Source organism: Triticum urartu, chromosome 2A (assembly GCF_056163025.1).
Source record: "Triticum urartu cultivar PI428250 chromosome 2A, HENAU_Tu73, whole genome shotgun sequence".
NCBI lineage: Eukaryota > Viridiplantae > Streptophyta > Magnoliopsida > Poales > Poaceae > Triticum > Triticum urartu.
In genome coordinates this window covers 439,514,183-439,530,356 of record NC_141874.1, presented here as the reverse complement: position 1 = coordinate 439,530,356, position 16,174 = coordinate 439,514,183, and positions in this window count along the sequence as shown.

The following is a 16,174-nucleotide window of genomic DNA, read 5'->3' as shown; positions in this document are numbered from 1 at the left end:
TAGGCGGGTTATTCTCAAGAGGAGTGGACTCGCTCCTCACTCACGAGGAAGTGGCTGGTCATCGGGATGCCCAGTCCCATGCTTTATGCAAATCAAATCAAAATAATTACAAACAAAACTCCCCCTGGGACTCTTGTTAGTTGGAGGCACTCGTTGTTTCAAGCAAGCCATGGATTGATGTTTGTTGGTGGAGGAGGAGTATAAACTTTAGCATTCTGTTTAGGAACTGCCTATAATGTGTGTAGCATGGAAGATATTGCCATATTTTGGTTGTTATGTTGACAATGAAAGTATACTGCTCAAAATATTATTCATCTCTATTTCAAAATGGAGCTCTGGCACCTCTAAAAATCCCTGCTTCCCTCTGTGAAGGGCCTATCTATTTACTTTTATGTTGAGTCATCCTCCTCGTATTAAAAAGCACTCGCTGGAGAGCACCTCTGTCATTTGCATTCATTACTGATTAGTTTACATCGAGTATGACTTGACTGGATCTCTTTTACCATGAATTACAATGTCTAGTCAGTCCTTGATCTTTAAAGGTGCTCTGCATTTATTTTTGCGGTCTCAGAAAGGGCTAGCGAGATACCATCTTGTTATATCATATTATGATTGTTTTGAGAAAGTGTTGTCACCCGAGATTTATTATTATTGCTTGCTAGTTGATTATGCCATTGATATGAGTAAACATGATACCTATGCGTTATTGTGATTATGGTTAGTTTATAATCTTTGTTGAAAACATGAATGTTGGCTTTATATATTTACAACAACAAGAGCAAACAGAGTTTGTAAAAGTTTTTCTTTATCACTTTCAGTTTGTCAACTGAATTGCTTGAGGACAAGCAAAGGTTTAAGATTGGGGGAGTTGATATGTCTCTGTCGTATCTACTTTTCCAAACACTTTTTGCCTTGTTTTGGACTCTAACTTGCATGATTTGAATGGAACTAACCCGGACTGATGCTGTTTTCAGCAGAATTGCCATGGCGTTATTTATGCGCAGAAACAAAAGCTCTCAGAATGACCTGAAACTTCACGGAGATTATTTTTGGAAATAATAAAACATACTGGCAAAAGATCAAGATCAGGGGGCCCACACCCTAGCCACGAGGGTGGGCGGCGCGCCCCCTACCTCGTGGGCGCCCTGGAGCTCCTCCGACCTCAACTCCAACTCTATATATTCGTGTTCGGAGAGAAAAAAAATCAAGGAGAAAGATTCATTGCGTTTTACTATACGGAGCCGCCGCCAAGCCCTAAACTCTCTCGGGAGGGCTGATCTGGAGTCCGTTCGGGGCTCCGGAGAGGGGAATCCGTCGCCATCGTCATCATCAACCATTCTCCATCACCAATTTCATGATGCTCACTGCCGTGCGTGAGTAATTCCATCGTAGGCTTGCTGGACGGTGATGGGTTGGATGAGATTTATCATGTAATCGAGTTAGTTTTGTTAGGGTTTGATCCCTAGTATCCACTATGTTCTGAGATTGATGTTGCTATGACTTTGCTATGCTTAATGCTTGTCACTAGGGCCTGAGTGCCATGATTTCAGATCTGAACCTATTATGTTTTCATCAATATATGAGAGTTCTTGAACCTATCTTGCAAGTCTATAGTCACCTACTATGTGTTATGATCCGACAACCCCGAAGTGACAATAATCGGGACCACTTCCGGTGATGACCGTAGTTTGAGGAGTTCATGTATTCACTATGTGTTAATGCTTTGGTCCGGTACTCTATTAAAAGGAGGCCTTAATATCCCTTAGTTTTCGCTAGGACCCCGCTGCCACGGGAGGGTAGGACAAAAGATGTCATGCAAGTTCTTTTCGATAAGCACGCATGACTATATTCGGAATACATGCCTACATTACATTGATGAATTGGAGCTAGTTCTGTGTCACCCTATGTTATGACTGTTACATGATGAACCACATCCGGCATAATTCTTTATCACCGATCCATTGCCTATGAGCTTTCCATATATTGTTCTTCGCTTATTTACTTTTCCGTTGCTATTGTTACAATCACTACAAAATACCAAAAATATTACTTTTGCTACTGTTACCACTACTATCATATTACTTTGCTACTAAATACCTTGCTGCAATTATTAAGTTTCTAGGTGTGGTTGAATTGACAACTCAACTGCTAATACTTGAGAACATTCTTTCGCTCCCCTTGTGTCGAATCAATAAATTTGGGTCGAATACTCTACCCTCGAAAACTGTTGCGATCCCCTATACTTGTGGGTTATCACTAAGCTAATGGATGTGTCAAGTCAATCACATCATTCTCTAATGATGTGATCCCGTTCATCAAATGACAACTCTTTTCCATGGCTAGGAAACTTAACCATCTTTGATTAACGAGCTAGTCAAGTAGAGGCATACTAGTGACACTCATTTTGTCTATGTATTCACACATGTACTAAGTTTCCGGTTAATAAAATTATGGAATGAATAATAAACATTTATCATGATATAAGGAAATATAAATAACAACTTTATTATTTACTCTAGGGCATATTTCCTTCAGTCTCCCACTTGCACTAGAGTCAATAATCTAGATTACACAGTAATGATTCTAACACCCATGGAGTCTTGGTGCTGTCATGTTTTGCTCGTGAGAGAGGTTTAGTCAACGGGTCTGCAACATTCAAATCCGTATGTATCTTGCAAATCTCTATGTCTCCCTCCTTGACTTGATCGCGGATGGAATTGAAACATCTTTTGATGTGCTCGGTTCTCTTGTGAAATCTGGATTCCTTTGCCAAGGCAATTGCACCAGTGTTGCCGCAAAAGATTTTCATTGGACCCGATGCACTAGGTATGACACCTAGATCAGATATGAACTCCTTCATCCAGACTCCTTCATTTGCTGCTTCCGAAGCAGCTATGTACTCCGCTTCACACGTAGATCCCGCCACGACGCTCTGCTTGGAACTACACTAACTGACAGCTCCACCATTCAATAAAAATATGTATCCATTTTGTGACTTAGAGTCATCTGGATCAGTGTCAAAGCTTGCATCAATGTAACCATATACAACGAGCTCTTTGTCACCTCCATAAACGAGAAACATATCCTTAGTCCTTTTGAGGTATTTCAGGATGTTCTTGACCGCTGTCCAGTGATCCACTCCTGGATCACTTTGGTACCTCGCTGCTAAACTAATAGCAAGGCACACATCAGGTCTGGTACACAACATTGCATACATGATAGAACCCATGGCTGAAGCATAGGGACTGACTTTCATTTTCTCTCTATCTTCTGCAGTGGTCGGGCATTGAATCTGACTCAACTTTACACCTTGTAACACGGGTAAGAATCCTTTCTTTGCTAGATCCATTTTGAACTTATTCACAACTTCATCAAGGTATGTGCTTTGTGAAAGTCCAATTAAGCATCTTGATCTATCTCTATAGATCTTGATGCCCAATATATAAGTAGCTTCACTGAGGTCTTTCATTAAAAATTCTTATTCAAGTATCCTTTTATGATATTCAGAAATTCAATATCATTTCCGATCAGCAATATGTCATCCACATATAATATCAGAAATGCTACCGAGCTCCCACTCACTTTCTTGTAAATACAGGCTTCTCCAAAAGTCTGTATAAAACCATATGCTTTGATCACACTATCAAAGCATATATTCCAACTCCGAGAGGCTTGCACTAGTCCATAAGTGGATCACCGGAGCTTGCACACTTTGTTAGCACCTTTTGGATCTACAAAACCATCTGGTTGCATCATATACAACTCTTCTTCAAGATATCCATTAAGGAATGCAGTTTTGACATCAATTTGCCAAATTTCATAATCATAAAATGCGGCAATTGCTAACATGATTCGGATGGACTTAAGCATTGCTACGGGTGAGAAGGTCTCATCATAGTCAACTCCTTGAACTTGTTGAAAAACTTTTGCAACAAGTCGAGCTTTGTAGACAGTAACATTACCGTCAGCGTCAGTCTTCTTCTTGAAGATCCATTTATTCTCTATGGCTTGCTGATCATAGGGCAAGTCAACCAAAGTCCACACTTTGTTCTCATACATGGATCCCATCTTAGATTTCATGGCCCTAAGCCATTTTGCGGAATTTGGGCTCATCATCGCTTCCTCATAGTTCGTAGGTTCATCATGGTCAAGTAACATGACCTCCAGAACAGGATTACCGTACCACTCTAGTGCGGATCTTACTCTAGTTGACCTACGAGGTTCGGTAGTAACTTGATCAGAAGTTTCATGATCATCATCATTAGCTTCCTCACTTACAGGTGTAGGAATCGCTGGAACTAATTTCTGTGATGAACTACTTTCCAATAAGGGAGCAGGTACATTTACCTCAACAAGTTCTACTTTCCTCCCACTCACTTCTTTCGAGAGAAACTCCTTCTCTAGCAAGGATCCATTCTTAGCAATGAATATCTTGCCTTCGGATCTGTGATATAAGGTGTACCCAATAGTCTCCTTTGGATATCCTATAAGACGCATTTCTCTGATTTGGGTTCGAGCTTATCAGGTTGAAGCTTTTTCACATAAGCATCGCAGCCCCAAACTTTAAGAAACGACAATTCGGGTTTCTTGCCAAACCACAGTTCATAAGGCATCGTCTCAACAGATTTTGATGGTGCCCTATTTAACATGAATGCAGCCGTCTCTAAAGCATAACCCCAAAACGATAGTGGTAAATCGGTAAGAGACATCATAGATCGCACCATATCTTATAAAGTGCGGTTACGATGTTCGGACACACCATTACGCTATGGTGTTCCAGGTGGCGTGAGGTTCGAAACTATTCCGCATTGTTTCAAATGAAGACAAAACTCATAACTCAAATATTCACCTCCACGATCAGACCGTAGAAACTTAATTTTCTTATTACGATGATTTTCCACTTCACTCTGAAATTCTTTGAACTTTTCAAATGTTTCAGACTTATGTTTCATCAAGTAGATATACCCATATCTGCTCAAATCACCTGTGAAGGTAAGAAAATAATGACACCCGCCATGAGCATCAACACTCATCGGACTGCATACATCAGTATGCATTATTTCCAACAAGTCTGTTGCTCGCTCCATTGTTCTGGAGAACGGAGTCTTAGTCATCTTGCCCATGAGGCATGGATCGCAAGCATCAAGTGATTCATAATCAAGTGATTCCAAAAGCCCATCAGCATGGAGTTTCTTCATGCGCTTTACACCAATATGACCTAAACGGCGGTGCCATAAATAAGTTGCACTGTCATTATTAAACTTATTTCTTTTGGCTTCAATACTATGAACATGTGTATCACTACTATCAAGATTTAGTAAAAATAGACCACTCATCAAGGGTGCATGACCATAAAAGATATTACTCATATAAATAGAACAACCCTTATTCTCTGATTTAAATGAATAACCGTCTCGGATCAAACAAGATCCAGATATAATGTTCATGCTCAATGCTGGCACCAATAACAATTATTTAGGTCTAAAACTAATCCCGAGGGTAGATGTAGAGGTAGCGTGTCGACGGAGATCACATCGTCTTTGGAACCATTTCCCACGCGCATCGTCACCTCGTCCTTAGCCAATCTTCGCTTAATCCGTAGCCCCTGTTTTGAGTTGCAAATGTTAGCAACAGAACAAGTATCAAATACCCAGGTGCTACTGCGAGCATTAGCAAGGTACACATCAATAACATGTATATCAAATATACATTTCACTTTGCCATCCTTCTTCTCCACCAAATACTTGGGGCAGTTCCGCTTCCAGTGACCAGTCCATTTTCAATAGAAGCACTCAGTCTCAGGCTTAGGTCCAGACTTGGGCTTCTTCACTTGAGCAGCAACTTGCTTGCCGTTCTTCTTGAAGTTCCCCTTCTTCCCTTTACCCTTTTTCTTGAAACTGGTGGTCTTGTTGACCATCAACACTTGATGCTCCTTCTTGATTTCTACCTCCGCAGCCTTTAGCATTGCGAAGAGCTCGGGAATTGTCTTATCCATCCCTTGCATATTATAGTTCATCACGAAGCTCTTGTAGCTTGGTGGCAGTGATTGAAGAACTCTATCAATGACACTTTCATCAGGAAGATTAACTCCCAGCTAAGTCAAGTGGTTGTGGTACCCAGACATTCTGAGTATATGTTCACTGACAGAACTATTCTCCTCCATTTTGCATCTGTAGAATTTATTGGAGACTTCATATCTCTCAATACGGGCATTTGCTTGAAATATTAACTTCAACTCCTGAAACATCTCATATGCTCCATGATGTTCAAAACATCGTTGAAGTCCCGGTTCCAAGCCGTAAAGCATGGCACACTGAACTATCGAGTAGTCATCAGCTTTGCTCTGCCAGACGTTCATAACATCTGGTGTTGCTCCTGCAGCGGGTTTTGTCACCTAGCGGTGCTTCTAGGACGTAATTCTTCTATGCAGCAATGAGGATAATCCTCAAGTTACGGACCTAGTCCGTGTAATTGCTACCATCATCTTTCAACTTAGCTTTCTCTAGGAACGCATTAAAATTCAATAGAACAACAACACGACCCATCTGTCTACAACAACATAGACATGCAAAATACTATCAGGTACTAAGTTCATGATAAATTAAAGTTCAATTAATCATATTACTTAAGAACTCCCACTTAGATAGACATCCCTCTAATCATCTAAGTGATCACGTGATCCATATCAACTAAACCATGTCCGATCATCACGTGAGATGGAGTAGTTTTCCATGGTGAACGCCACTATATTGATCATATCTACTATATGATTCACGCTCGACCTTTTGGTCTCAGTGTCCCGAGGCCATATCTGCATATGCTAGGCTCGTCAAGTTCAACCCGAGTATTCTGCGTGTGCAAAACTGGCTTGCACCCGTTTTATGTGAACGTAGAGCTTATCACACCCGATCATCACGTGGTGTCTCGGCACGACGAACTGTAGCAATGGTGCATACTCAGGGAGAACACTTATACACTACTAGGGAAAAGCCTATACACAGAATTTTACCAGTAGCGCTGTACAAAATCAAGCGCTGCTGCTACTTAGTAGCAGTGCGCGTAAATAAACCGCGCTGCTGCTATGACTTTAGCAGTAGCGCGTACTAGCGAAAAGCGCTGCTGCTACATTTGAATTGGGCGCACATGGCTAGCCCAACCTAGCAGTAGCGCGTATAATGGCCCAGCGCTACTGCTAATCTCCTTAGCTGCAGCGCGCTTACGTGTAAAGCGCTGCTGCTAACGGAAATAAAATAAAGTGAAAAACAAGTAGAAAAGTAAATGAAAATGAAAGAAATAGAAAAATGAGAAAGGGAAAAAATAAAATATAAAGAAAAATAAAAGAAAAAAGGGAAAAAAAGGAGAAAGGAATAGCAGTAGCGGGTTCTGCAGAAAATCGCTATAGCTGCAGCGTGTATTCCAGAACGCGCTATAGCTAACGTAGCAGTAGTGCCCTTTCTGGAACGCGCTACTGGTACTTCTGACTTAACCACGCGGTTCGTCCTTCCCCACGGCCAGTTCATCCCGAAATCAACTCCACTCTCGCTGCCGCCGTCGCCCCTCGGCCGCCGCACGCTCTCCCCACGCCACCCCGACCCCAGATTCAACGCCGGCCCCGCCCCCGACCTCAACGCCGCCCGGGACGCCGCCCCCAACCCCGACCTCAACGCCGCCCCGGACGCCGCCCCCCCCGACCTCAACGCCGCCCCGGAGCCCCGACCACGACCTCGACGCCGCCTGCCCCTCCCTCGTCGCAAGCACTCGAGGTGAGCACGCCTGCTCCTCCCTCTCCCCTACCTCTGCCTAGGGTTTCTACCTCCATCAAATTAGTTAGGGTGGAAACGAATCGGATGCGGATGCGGCTCAAGTGAGTTAGGGTTCATGTAAGGGTGGAAACGAATCAAATTTCTAAGATGAATCATAAAACGAGTAAAAGTTGACCACTTATTTCACTTTATAGTTGGATAATTGGAATACCCGCTACCACTTTCCACCCCTATAGGTTCATCAAATTAGATGGTAATTAGGGTAGTAGTTCTTAGGTACTAATTAGTTAGTAAGAACTAGTTACTAATTAGGTACTAGAATATTTTTATTTATAGTAAGTTTATTTTTAGTAAGAACTAGTTGAATTAATAGAACTAGTTAGTAAGAACTTGTTGCTATTTTTTTAGTTAAAGCAATTTTCCCGCATCAACATGGACGATGCCTATCCCGCATCCTCGTCGTCGAGTCGGCGGAGGACGACACCTGCTTGACCAGATGGGCCATGTCCGGGACTGGGCTCCGCCAGGGTGGTACTGGGAGGCGCTACCTACCGGGGGCACAGGTTGGTGAGGAGCCAGCCTGTCGTTGACCCGAACCTTCTTTGGTGGCGGTCGCGTGGGCCAGTGACGGTCCAGAGGCTCGAGGACTCCGTGGAGGTGGTGCGTCACCGTGTCAGTGAGGAGGACGCGCACGTCCGTCGCTACTTATTTGCGTTGGAGCACAGGTTCTCCAGGGATCTCACTGGAGCTATGATCCCGTGATGGTTCCTTCTCTGTGGGTGTCCACCGCCCGCGCCGATACACGTCGTGTGCTAGGGTTTAAGTTGTACTAGTGATGGTATATGTATGACACTATTCGGGATGTATTAGTGATAATATTCGACGATGTACGGACGCATGAGATGATTTACTTTTCCTTATTGAATGCATGCTAATTTGAGTCTTATAAGATATTTTGAAATGTATATCTTGTGTTGCTCAATATCCAAGTGGCCGGTCATGTCTGCAGGTTACACCTCCGAGTGGCCTATGTTTTGCCGGAGTGTTGATTCATTTCCGTTCCGGCAAATTTCAGGCGCTCGATATATCCTATTTTAGCAAAGGTCATGCCGGATTTTTCCGTGAATTTTGGCATGAATTTTGCCAGAATATGTAGGAAATATCGAGTGCCCCGGATTTGTGTGTTGAGTATCCTGGTAGTTGTCTTCTATTGATTTTCAATTAATGTTTTAACTATGAACATAGGAAATGTCTAATGACAAAAAAGATTTCGGTATTTGCAAATACTGCGAAGACGAGCGCGGCCTGTGCGACAGAATCTTCCTAGATGATGATAGGCGCTTCAGCATCAAGCTGGACAAGAACTTCGAAGTGGATACAGTAAGTCACAACGACAAGTCTTTTTTCGTAATTAAGCATGACATCTGCTTCATTTGCTTCAACTTATATTTTTTTTTACTATTCTACTAGCGTATCCCCTGCCATGCAAGAGTTTTTGTATTGGATAAGATAGGTTTTAGTCATACTATGGAGGTAAAGAAAGTTTATTTGAAGACCGAGCATGGTTATATTTTCCACGCAAAATTATACAATTCAGACGACTACACCTATTTTGGATGCAAAACATGGCGAGCACTATGCAAGACTTATGCATTTCAGCCTGATATGGTTATCACCTTTGATATTTGTCCGGAAGATGATATTGAAGGTAATACCGACATCTGGGTCGATGTGCAGACGCCTCCAGTTACACCAAAATGTAAGTTTCTCAACCATATTTATGTCTTTGATATTGTTTATTCAAAAATAGTTGACAACTAATTTGTATTGTCAGCTTATTTTGGTGCAAGCAAACATGTCCAGCGCTTGGTAGATAGGACCTACTACTGTCCCGGGGCTGAACTAAACTGCGAGGAGCTAAGTCATTATGTTTCATGGCTTGAGGATCTTGATACCGTCAAGACAAATTTTCTTCCTGGACTTAGAAATCTTAGTACTGAAAACGTGCGACCAATAATGTTCGTCATGAACTACGGTCACATCTATTTAGGAAGGATGGTAATATTTTTACTATTTGTCCTCAGTGCATCTTTTCCATACATTATTTGTGAAGCTAAACTTCATTGCTAAGTATGTGACCATACGATGTTCTTCAACAGGGACTCCCGATGAATGCTGTGCCTTATGGGATCGAGACTAAAGGTACCATGAGTATTATTAGCTTACGGCCAAAATATCCTGCATGTTACTTTAGTGCATTCAAGATCAGTGATGAATGCTTAATAGTGCAAGACTGGACCAGATATGTGATGGGGGAGCGCAGACAAGTACTAGGGGGCAGCAAACAGATGTGCTACCCAAAATTAGGAGACAGGTTCATCTGCATGCTCCAACTTGATCAAGGAGGAGAGCTACACATGTTTTATGTTGTTTTACCTAAGAGAGAGCAGCAAGAATGATTAGCTAGAAATGAGTTTGAGGATGATGATGTGCTACACTATTACTATGATGATAAAATAGCTAGTGTTGGTGGTAATGACTAATGATTATTATTAGCTAGTGTTAGTGGTGATTAAATAAATATTGTTGGTGCTAATGATTATGATGATGATTAAATAGCTTGTGCTGGCGGATTAGATTCAAGTGGAGGCAACATGTGGTGCACATCGAAAGTACTACTAGTCCAAACTAGATTAAGTTTGGATTAGTAGTATACTTTTGACATGCACCACATATTGCCTCCACTTGAACCTAATCCACCTTCATTTGACACACTGTTATGGACATAATGATGTAAACCTCATAAATGGTATTGTACCAATATTTGTACGATTGCGCATAAATACACTAAAAAAATACTAGTAGCGATGGAAAGAAAACACGCTGCCAGTAGTTACATTAGCAGCAGCGTGGGAGTGAACAAGCGCTGCAGCTATTTGTCCTAGCAGTAGCGCGTGCGGCACGCGTTACTGCTAAGCAATAGCTGTAGCGCCTTATTAGTAGCGCGCCTACCCGCGCTACTAGTGAGCACAAAACCAGCGCTACTGCTAGGGTTTTCCCTAGTAGTGATACCTTGAAATTTAGTGAGAGATCATCTTATAATGCTACCGTCGAACTAAGCAAAATAAGATGCATAAAGGATAAACATTACATGTAATCAATACAAGTGATATGATGTGGCCATCATCATCTTGTGCCTTTGATCTCCATCTCCAAAGCACCGTCATGATCACTGGCTTGAAACCTTAATCTCCATCGAAGCATCGTTGTCGTCTCGCCAACTATTGCTTCTACGACTATCGCTACCACTTAGTGATAAAGTAAGGCAATTGCATTTCATACAATAAAGCGACAACCATATGGCTCCTGCCAGTTGCCGATAACTCTGTTACAAAACATGATCATCTCATACAATAAAATTTAGCATCATATCTTGACCATATCACATCACAACATACCCTGCAAAAAAACAAGTTAGACGTCCTCTACTTTGTTGTTGCAAGTTTTACGTTGCTGCTACGGGCTTAGTAAGAACCGTTCTTACCTACGCATCAAAAACCACAACGTGGTATAGTGATTGCTTTTAGATCTTCAGAAAGAACCCTGTTCATTGAATCCGATTCAACTAAAGTTAGAGAAACAGACACCCACTAGCCACCTGTGTGCGAAGCACATCGGTAGAACCAGTCTCGCGTAAGCGTACGTGTAATGTTGGTCTGAGCCACTTCATCCAACAATATCGCTGAATCAAGAATCAACTAGTGATGGCAAGCAATATGTATATACCCATGCCCACAACTCCTTTGTGTTCTACTCGTGCATATAACATCTACGCATAAACCTGGCTCGGATACCACTGTTTGGGAATGCAGTAATTTCAAAAATATTCCTACGCACACGCAAGATCTATCTATGTGATGCATAGCAACGAGAGGGGAGAGTGTTTTCCACATACCCTCGTAGACCATAAGCGGAAGCGTTATGACAACACGGTTGATGTAGTCGTACGTCTTCACGATCCGACCGATCCTAGTACCAAAGTGTAACATCCCAAATTTTACATTTGGAATGTTATGCATTAGATCATCATTGCATATCATATTTTATTGCATTTTGGCGTGATCCTAGAAATTATACGCAACTCAAGGACCTACGGAGAGAGTTGGGGATTTCATTATTTTCATATTCGCGTTTTCGCAAATTTTGAAAAGAGGATCGTTTGATTTCAATTATTTTCTCTTCGAATATTTATTTTATAAAAATAAAAGAGAGAGGATAAAATGACTTCCTCAAAATAGAGAAATATCGAAGATTTAATATTAAAATCAAATAAGATTTTATTCGGAGTTTTATCGTTATTTTATCTGAATTAGGAAAAAATGCGTTTTTCAAAATTGCATTTTAGGCCCAAATAAATGTTCACCTTGTCCGGCTTATTTTTGGTGGAAGGGGAAAATTTATTTCAGGATTTTTGGAGTCCGTTTAGAATTTATTTTCTTTTTTTTCTGCACGTTGGAATTATTTAACAAAAAGTCAAACCGACTCCGGGCCGTACCCGAGCAGGACTCCGCCCGGGGAGGCTTTATAAGCCGCGCCGGCCGAGCCCCAAGGCCCATCAGCTCGAGCCCTAAAACCCTAGCCGCCGCGCTGCCCCGCCGCCCGCGCAGCCGCCCCGCTGCCGCGCCGCCTCGCCGGACCACCGCCGGACCCGAGGTAGTCGCCTCGGTTTTCATGAGAAAACCGTTTAGTTTTTTTGAAACCCTGATCATTTTTTTATTAGATCTGGTTTGGTTTATTTCCGGTTTAGTTATTTAGTGAACGCCCGTTTTTAAGTTCGTTTTAACAAACGGTTTTCACCGTTTAGCCACAGACAGTGAACGTTCGTTCGTTAGCCTGTTTGTCAGTTTTTCCTTTTCTCGGATTTTCCGCGATTATTTTCGATCGCGATTTCTGATCCGATTTTCGTTTTAGTATAACTTTTTGTTTGTTTATGAGAATCAGGCGATTCAAGCGCCTAGAGTTTCGTCTCGAAACCCTCTTTCCGTTTAATCAACTTAAACAAGTTTTTGCTACTGTAAAATTTGACTTTGGTCCGGATTAGTAAATGAAGCTTGTTTCTTTCGCAGTTTGAGTTTCGTTGCTCCGTTTGATTTGATTCTTTTTGCAAACCGGAGTTCTCAAGTTGAACTTTCTGGTTAGATCTCTTATTTGAGTTTTACGCATGCCATTGCTTGATTGCTTATTGTATGCTTGTTTGATTGCGATAGAGTACCCGGAGTGCGAAGCGTGCTACATCGAGTCTCTAGGTTTCACGGATCATCAGCAAGGCAAGTAACACTTTGATCATACCTCTTTACTACCCAGTTTTATTGCATTAGATCAATCCTCAAACACTTGCATGGTTAGGATCTGAATAAATTGTGGGTTGGGGAGTAGATGAGGTAGCACCTATTCACCTGTTTGCTATCAAACCCTGGGAGTTACTTCTACGTTATGCTTATATTGCCATGCTATGGTCGTAGACATGGATTGGGTTTGAGTGTATTCCATGACAGATTGTGAGATTGTTTACTTAATGGTTCAACTTAAGGCGGGAACTTTAATACACATCTGGGTGGATTGAGGCACCTGGGAACCCAGTGATTGCCTGTATTTTTTGGAAAACCGCGTGATTTTCCTATGGACTGCCACGCAGGCTCAAAGGGATCATAAGATTATTCATGCTGGAAACTTCCGTGTGCAGCCACATGCCATTATGGGCTCTGGCATAGTTGATTAAGTCATGTGAACTCTTACAGTGGTGGACTAGCAGATGTAGGGGATGTAGGTGTACCGGTTTACCCATCGTAAGGTGCTAACGCTTCTGAAAGACTGTGTCTCGGTCATTCGTTTCTCAAACACCTTGTAGTGCGAGAAATCCAATGGAGGAGATCGAGTCTTGTGGGGGAAAGTGCACCAACCTCTGCAGAGTGTACAAACTAATCATGGTTAGCCGTGTCCCCGGTTATGGACATCTTGAGTATCTGGTTCTTGGATTATCATGTGGATCTCAACACTCTTCAATATAAATTTGATTGGGTTAATGATTACTTTTAATTGGGATTGAGAGGGGGTTTACCTTCTCAATATTTTTCAACCAACTTTGTAGCTAAATAAAATATATTCCTTTGAAGTAGGAAAAAATTGGCTTTCGCAAAACCTATTAACCATACAGCCTCCACCAGCCATATATGCATGTAGTGATAGCTTTACATTGTTCATTACTCTCTTGTGTTACATTGCCAGCATATTCAATGTGCCGACCCATCTTCGGGCTGCAACGTATCATGTTGCAGACTTTTCAGACGACGAGTAAGGAGCCTTAGGTCGTGGTCTTTCACTCAGTGATGCCGTTGGAGTTGATGGACTCACTTTATCTTCCAAGCCTTCTGTTGTCATCGTATTAGATGGCCTTAAGCCATATTTATTGTAATAAGTTCTCTTTTGAGACATTCCATGTAATAAGTGTGTGATTGCTACTCTGTTATAAATCCTCAAGTACTGTGCGTGTCAGCATTACCGATCCAGGGATGACACTGATGCACAGAGATCAGACTGTTTGAGGTCTGGTCGCTACAAGATGGTATCAGAGTACACGCTGACTGTAGGACACGACCACTAAGCTAAAGCCCTAGATCACTACTCTCTTCTCATTTCTGACTCCTCTCCATTTTCTACTCTTTAGGATGGCGGACGCAAGGAACAAGTTTGCACAACCGGATGAAGAAACACCCTTTGGACGACACTTGAAGGAAGTCACTAGGTACCTGAACATAGGAATACCAAGCTTCACAGGGACTTACAACGCCACTTTACTAGAAGAGGAGCGCTGGATGATTCAAGTTCAAGTTCCAGGAAGGACATTTACGCCAGTCACTAAGCCCATAGAGTTTTCCTTTGATGCACCAACCTGGAGTCTAGGAAAGAGTATGGCAGCCCACATCACCATGGGATGCATTGGAGAATTTTACCACAAGGATCTCAAGGATACTATCTACCAGATTTGTGGGCGCCGAGATGAGCAATGGGAGATGATCAACACCAGGAAGGATAGATCAAATGCAGCTTTCATCCAGGAGTTAAACCAGCACATTCGTCGCCAGGAGAACCAGATGTGCGCAGGCATGATAGATCTGAAGAAGGCGATGACAAGGATCACGGAGCTTGAGGAAGAATTCAAGGTAACTCGCGAAGATTATGAGGAGGAAATCGTTGTACTAGTGGAGAAGAGTGACGATCTGGAAAGGAAGCTAGGAGTATTCATGGGAGACCCCACGCCAGGAGGAGAAGACGATGAACCCAAGGAGATTCGTTCTGAGGACTACATCTTCATCGACGACACTGACTCGGACCCCGACGATAGTGATGATGATTATGAAGATGAAGCTGAAGCAGATATCATGGAGTCTTCGACCGACCAGTATTTCTAGTTGACCACCAAAACAGTAGTAGTAATCTACCATGTATATAGTATAGTCCGAGCACTTTGTAACGATAAGTTCTAGACCGATTGTATGCCCTTGCTTGATTGATTGAGTGATATTATTGTGTTTCTCTCATGTGCATATGGGTAGTGTTTTCTCACTAGACCTCATTCTATTCTATTCTATTCCCTCTAAACCCTCAGATGCCTCTGAGACGTGACCCCGGATTTACCTTTCCACCGGAGCTCACTCAGTTGATCCAGCAGCAAAATACCCTGATGCAGTTGTTAGTTCAGAACCAAGGCAACAACAACAACAACCCACCACCACCACCACCACCACCAGTTGACAACTTAGCCCGTTTTCTAAGGTTGCATCCACCGGTGTTTTCTAGTAGCACCGAGCCGATAGTGGTAGATGATTGGCTCCGCAGGATTGGAAGGGAGTTAACCACTGCAGGATGCACAGATGCTGAGAGGGTGCGTTTTGCCACGCACCAATTGGATGGACCAGCAGCCTCATGGTGGGAGAATTACACTGTCACCTATCCTATAGCCACTAATACATGGGACCAGTTCCAGCAGGCTTTTCGTACTGCCCATGTATCAATAGGAGCTATGGCCATAAAGAAGCGTGAGTTTCGCAACTTACGCCAAGGAGGACGCACAGTTAGCCAGTATGTGGATGACTTTAGCAAGCTAGCCCGTTATGCCCCAGATGATGTTGCTACGGATGCAGCTAAGCAGGAGAAGTTTTTGGAAGGACTGAATGATGAGCTGAGCATGCAGTTGATGGTAGCAACCTTTAATAACTACCAACAGTTGGTAGATAAAGCTGTCATGATTGAAGGGAAGCAGCAGTAGATTGATAACCGCAAGAGGAAGTATGGACAAGGGAAGCATAATTCAGGAGCTCAGCAGCGACCCCGTTTCACCCCGAACTCGGGAG